Below are 6,000 nucleotides of genomic sequence, written 5' to 3' on the forward strand. Positions count from 1 at the left end.
GGGGCTTCACCCGCTTGGCCTGTTTGATGGCAGCACACGTCTCACAATCATGGATAACCTGAGAGATACTGTCCATGGTTAAATCCACCCCTCGGTCTCGTGCCCACTTATAGGTGGCATCTCTACCCTGATGGCCTGAGGCATCATGGGCCCATCGCGCTAGGAACAACTCCCCCTTGTGTTGCCAATCTAAATCTATCTTTGACACCCCTATCTTTGCAGCCTGATCTACCTGCTGATTGTTTTGCTGTTCTTCATTAGCTCTACTCTTGGGGACATGAGCATCTACATGGCGAACCTTCACAGGCAGTTTCTCTACCCGGGTAGCAATGTCTTTCCATTCTTCAGCAGCCCAGATTGGTTTTCCTCGACGCTGCCAGTTAGCCCCTTTCCATCTCTCCAGCCATCCCCACAGAGCATTGGCTACCATCCATGAATCAGTATAGAGGTAGAGCTTTGGCCACTTCTCCCTTTCTGCAATGTCTAGGGCCAGTTGAACGGCTTTGAGTTCAGCAAGTTGACTTGATCCACCTTCTCCTTCAGTGGCCTCTGCGACCTGTCGTGTGGGGCTCCATACAGCTGCTTTCCACTTCCGATTCATTCCTACGACGCGACAGGAACCGTCAGTGAAAAGAGCATAGTGTGTTTCCTCTGCTGGCAATTGGTTGTAGGGTGGAGCTCTTCAGCCCGTGTCACTGGTTCTTGTTCTTCGTCTGTGACACCAAAGTTTTCACCTTCAGGCCAATTTGTAATCACTTCCAAAATCCCAGGGCGATTCAGTTTACCAATACGGGCGCGCTGCGTGATGAGGGCAATCCACTTGCTCCATGTAGCACTGGTGGCATGGTGGGTAGTAGGAACCTTTCCTCTGAACATCCACCCCAGCACCGGTAGTCGGGGTGCCAGGAGGAGTTGTGCTTCTGTACCAATTACCTCTGAGGCAGCTTGGACTCCTTCGTAGGCAGCCAAAATTTCCTTCTCTGTTGGGGTGTAGTTGGCTTCAGACCCTCTGTAGCTCCGACTCCAAAATCCCAGTGGTCGGCCTCGAGTCTCCCCAGGCACCTTCTGCCAAAGGCTCCAGGACAGACCATGGTTCCCGGCTGCAGAGTAAAGCACATTCTTGACCTCTGGTCCCGTCCTGACTGGGCCAAGGGCTACTGCATGAGCAATTTCCTGCTTAATCTGGGCAAAAGCTTGTTGCTGCTCAGGGCCCCAATGGAAATTGTTCTTCTTGCGGGTGACCAGGTAAAGAGGGCTCACGATCTGACTGTACTCAGGAATGTGCATTCTCCAAAAACCTATGGCGCCTAAGAAAGCTTGCGTCTCCTTCTTGTTGGTTGGTGGGGACATAGCTGTGATCTTGTTGATGACATCCGTAGGAATCTGACGCCGTCCATCTTGCCACTTCACTCCCAGGAACTGGATCTCTCGAGCAGGTCCCTTGACTTTGCTCCTCTTGATGGCAAAACCGGCTTTCAGGAGAATCTGGATTATTTTCTCTCCTTTCTCAAACACTTCTGCTGCCGTTTTCCCCCACACAATAATATCATCGATATACTGTAAATGTTCTGGAGCCTCACCCTTTTCTAGTGCAACCTGGATCAGTCCATGGCAGATGGTAGGACTGTGCTTCCACCCCTGGGGCAGTCGATTCCAGGTGTATTGCACTCCCTTCCACGTAAAGGCAAACTGAGGCCTGCATTCTGCTGCCAGAGGAATGGAGAAAAACGCATGAGCAATGTCAATAGTGGCATACCACTGTGCTGCCTTGGACTCCAGCTCGTACTGGAGTTCCAGCATGTCCGGCACAGCAGCGCTCAGTGGTGGAGTCACTTCATTCAATGCTCGGTAGTCCACAGTCAATCTCCATTCTCCTTCAGATTTACGCACAGGCCAGATGGGGCTGTTGAAGGGTGAGTGGGTTTTGCTAACCACCCCTTGGCTCTCCAGCTCACGAATCAGTTTATGGATGGGGATCACGGCATCTCGATTCGTTCTATACTGCCGGCGATGCACTGTCGAGGTCGCAATTGGCACGCGTTGCTCTTCCACCCTTAGGAGCCCTACTGCAGATGGGTTTTCTGTCAGTCCAGGCAAGGTGTTTAATTGCTTAATGCTCTCTGCTTCTACAGCGGCAATTCCGAAGGCCCACCTGAATCCCTTCGGGTCTTTGTAATAGCCGCTCCGGAGGAAGTCTATGCCCAGAATACATGGAGCCCCTGGGCCGGTCACAATGGGATGTTTCTTCCATTCCTTCCCAGTCAGGCTCACCTCAGCTTCCACCAGGGTCAGTTGTTGTGATCCCCCTGTCACACCGGCAATGAAAACAGGCTCTGCCCCCACATATCCCGATGGTATTAACGTACACTGTGCACCAGTATCCACTAAAGCGTTATATTCTTGTGGCTCTGATGCGCCAGGCCATCGGATCCACACCGTCCAGAAAACACGATTTTCCCATGCCTCTACCTGGCTAGAGGCAGGGCCCCTCTATGCCTGATTATCCTTCTTTCCTTGGGCATATGTCTTGGAGGTTCCCTCAAGGGGATCAGACGTGTCATCATCATACCTGGCTGTTCGGCTACGGGCAACTGGGGCTGCTTTCCTTTTCTGACCTTCCTTCAATTCACGCACCCGTTGTGCCAGAACAGCAGTAGGCTTCCTATCCCATTTCCTCATGTTTTCTCCAGACTCACGCAAGAAGAACCACAACTCAGCTCGTGGGGTGTACCTTCTCTCCCCAACAAAGGAACGTCTGCGTTGGGTGCCAGGGCCTCTAATTTGCACAGCTGAGATTTGGAGGAGGTCCTCCTTAATCTCTTCCCTGAGTTTCTTGCGGCTTTCCTCTATTTTTCCTTCTAATTCCTGCAGTCGTGTCTCCACAGCTGCAATTCTGGCATGGGTCGGGCCATGTACAGCATCCGCATATGCCCGAAGCTTCTTTGCCATATCAAGCACAGTCTCATATACCTCCTCCCGCTTCATTATTGCTAGAGCAGAAGCGTATTCAGGTGGCCCAAGTCGCACCAGTTTTCTCCACATTACAGGTGTGCATGGTACAAGGTCCGGATTCCTAACTGTTATGTCTTCTGAAAAAATGATCTCCACCACTGCCATCTCCCTCAGGCGCTGGATCCCCTGTTCTATGGTCTTCCATCGTGTCTGCTGGACATAGAGGTCATCGGCACACAGATATCTTTGTGCTACGCTGTCCAGGACCCGTTCCCAGAGGCTTTGAGGGCTAGCGCCCCTCATCATGCCTTGGTCGATGACAGGATCATGTGACAGGGACCCCAAATGCCTTGCTTCAGTGCCATCCAGAATGGTAGCCTCCCCTGCCGCATCCCAAAGGCGGACCAGCCAACTAATTATAGATTCGTCGGGCTGTCGCCGATAATCCTTCCTTAGGCCTCGGAGGTCCTTCAGGGAGAAGGAATCAATATTAGCCTCTGATCTGGTGCCACTTGCTTTGACTCCTGATTTTATGTCAGGAGGTGTTGAGGGTCCTTCTCCTGCATCGTACTCATCATTGTCATCCACGGGTCGATCAGTCTTCTCTGTGCACTTTCCACTTCGTGTGCTAGTAGCCACGGCCATTGGTTGAGGCTTACAGTCTGGTTTAACTACTGGGTTCGAACCTGGGCTGTTGGCTGCAGCCTGAGTGACTGGGATTGCTGCTGGTTTATCTCCCTGCCCCCCTTCCTCTGTCTGCTGTCCTACAGTATCGAGCAGAGTACGATAAGCATATGCCAGGGCCCAGCTCACTGCAATGATCCTTTTCTCCTTGGGGTTATCCTGGCATTTCCCTTTCAGATACTTTGCCACCTCAGCTGGGTTCTGGATGTGTTCGGATGGAAAGTCCCAGACTACAGGATCAGAAAACTCCTTTAAAATTTTGCCCATATCCTCCCATTTCCCGCACCACTCAGGATTTTTCACCCTTGGTTGTACTCCTAAATCAGAGGTCTCACCAGCCCCTCTAGAAATCTCAGCCTTCATCTTATATAAACTGCGGACAGTATAGAGAAAGGTTATTAAATTAAATAACAGAAAGATGGTATCCTTGGCAGTCAGGGAGGACAGGACATTTCCTAACAGAGATGTAAACAATTCGGAGGAGGAAAAGGAAAGCAAAGGCTGAAGAACCTCCTCCCCCATAACAAATTTAGCACACAGCCACAACCACGAGTTATACATTCCTGGAGCCGATAACAACATTTTTAATAGCCCCTTGCAGAGTATTACAGCCAAGCCCAGCCCGATAAATATTCTCGTTAGTGCCCCACTGCTACAAAAGCTACGTATTAGGGACAATACCGGAGCTACTTCGGGATAAGAAAATAACTCCAGGGACCATAAAGCGATCAAAACTTCGAAGAACCCTAATGACCACAAATAGAGGCAGGCTTTCACTCCCAATGACATCATAACTTTAAAGAAAGACATACCAATATTCCCGCAGAACGGTTAAAGCCAAAAATATTATTAGAATAAAGTTTTTTCCACTTTGTCTGGGCCTCCCCGTACGGGCCACCAAATTATTTGTCCTGGTTTTGGACAAATTAGGGGAAAACACCTCCAAAGGAGCCCCCTATAGGAAACCAAACCCTCCGCAACCTCCCCCCCACCACCGGGTTCGGGAGGAATTCCGTCAGCGGGGAAAGTGGAAAAAACTTGTTTATTAAGGCACAACAAAAAAACACTCCCCAGCACAAGAGAGATAGCCCAAGACGACCACAGATGTTTTCACCAGTCCAAGGGGGTTGAGCTCTATCTCTCTTCGCCGCAGAGGGTACGCAGCTTCTTTCGCAGACCCCGGGGGAGCTCCTGCCCAGAGTAGTTCCGATGTCTTCGGGGGGGGGCGGGGGGGGGAAGGGAACAACGGAAACCGGGAAAAAGGGAAAAAAAATTGCCAAAAAGCAAGCCAGCGAAAAGCAGAGGAAAAAGAGAGGAAAGCAGAGCCAGCAAAGCATGCAGCCAGCAGCAAGCAAAGCAGCAAGCAAGCTAAGCGGCAAGCCAGCAGCCAGCCCGGGGGTGGGGGGGGAAAGGAAGACAAAACAAACTGAGGACAGGGAACAAAAACCACGATTGGGATAATGAGCATGAAAATGTCCTGTCCCCACGACACTATGCAAACTGACCATAGCAACAGGGGATGGTAATGATGGTTGCCATGGAAACTTACCAGAGCAACGGGTCCTGGTGATAGTTGCCATGGAAACTGACCATAGCAACAAGGGGTTGGTGATGGTTGCCATGGAAACTGACCATAGGGACAAGGGCTGGTGATGATGGTTGCCATGGACATGACCATAGCAACAGGGGCTTGTGATGGTTGCCATGGAAACTGACCATAAGAAGAGGGAATGGTGATGGTTGCCATGGAAATTGACCATAGCAACAGGGGATGGTGCTGGTTGCCATGGAAACTGACGAAAGCAATGGGTCCTTGTGATGGTTGTCATGGAAACTGACCATAGGAACAGGGGCTGGAGATGATGGTTGCCATGGAAACTGACCAAAGCAACAGGGGCTGGCGATGATGGTTGCCATAGAAACTGACCATAGCAACAGGGGCTGGCGATGATGGTTGCCATGGAAACTGACTGCAGCAACGGGTCCTGGTGATGCTTGCCATTGAAACTGACCATAGCAACAGGGGCTGGTGATGGTTGCCATGGAAACTGACCATAGCAACGGGTCCTGAGGATGCTTGCCATGGAAACTGACAATAGCAACAGGGGCTGGTGATGGTTGCCATGGAAACTGACCATAGCAACAGGGACGGGTGATGGTTGCCATGGAAACTGACCATAGCAACAGGGACGGGTGATGGTTGCCTTGGAAACTGACCACAGCAACATTGGCTGGTGATGATGGTTGCCATGGAAACTGACCACAGCAACAGGGGCTTGTGATGATGGTTGCCATGGAAACTGACCATAGCAAGAGGGGCTGGTGATGATGGTTGCCATGGAAACTGACCACAGCAACGGGTCC

This window comes from Vidua chalybeata, unplaced genomic scaffold (assembly GCF_026979565.1).
Source record: "Vidua chalybeata isolate OUT-0048 unplaced genomic scaffold, bVidCha1 merged haplotype W_reject_6, whole genome shotgun sequence".
NCBI lineage: Eukaryota > Metazoa > Chordata > Aves > Passeriformes > Viduidae > Vidua > Vidua chalybeata.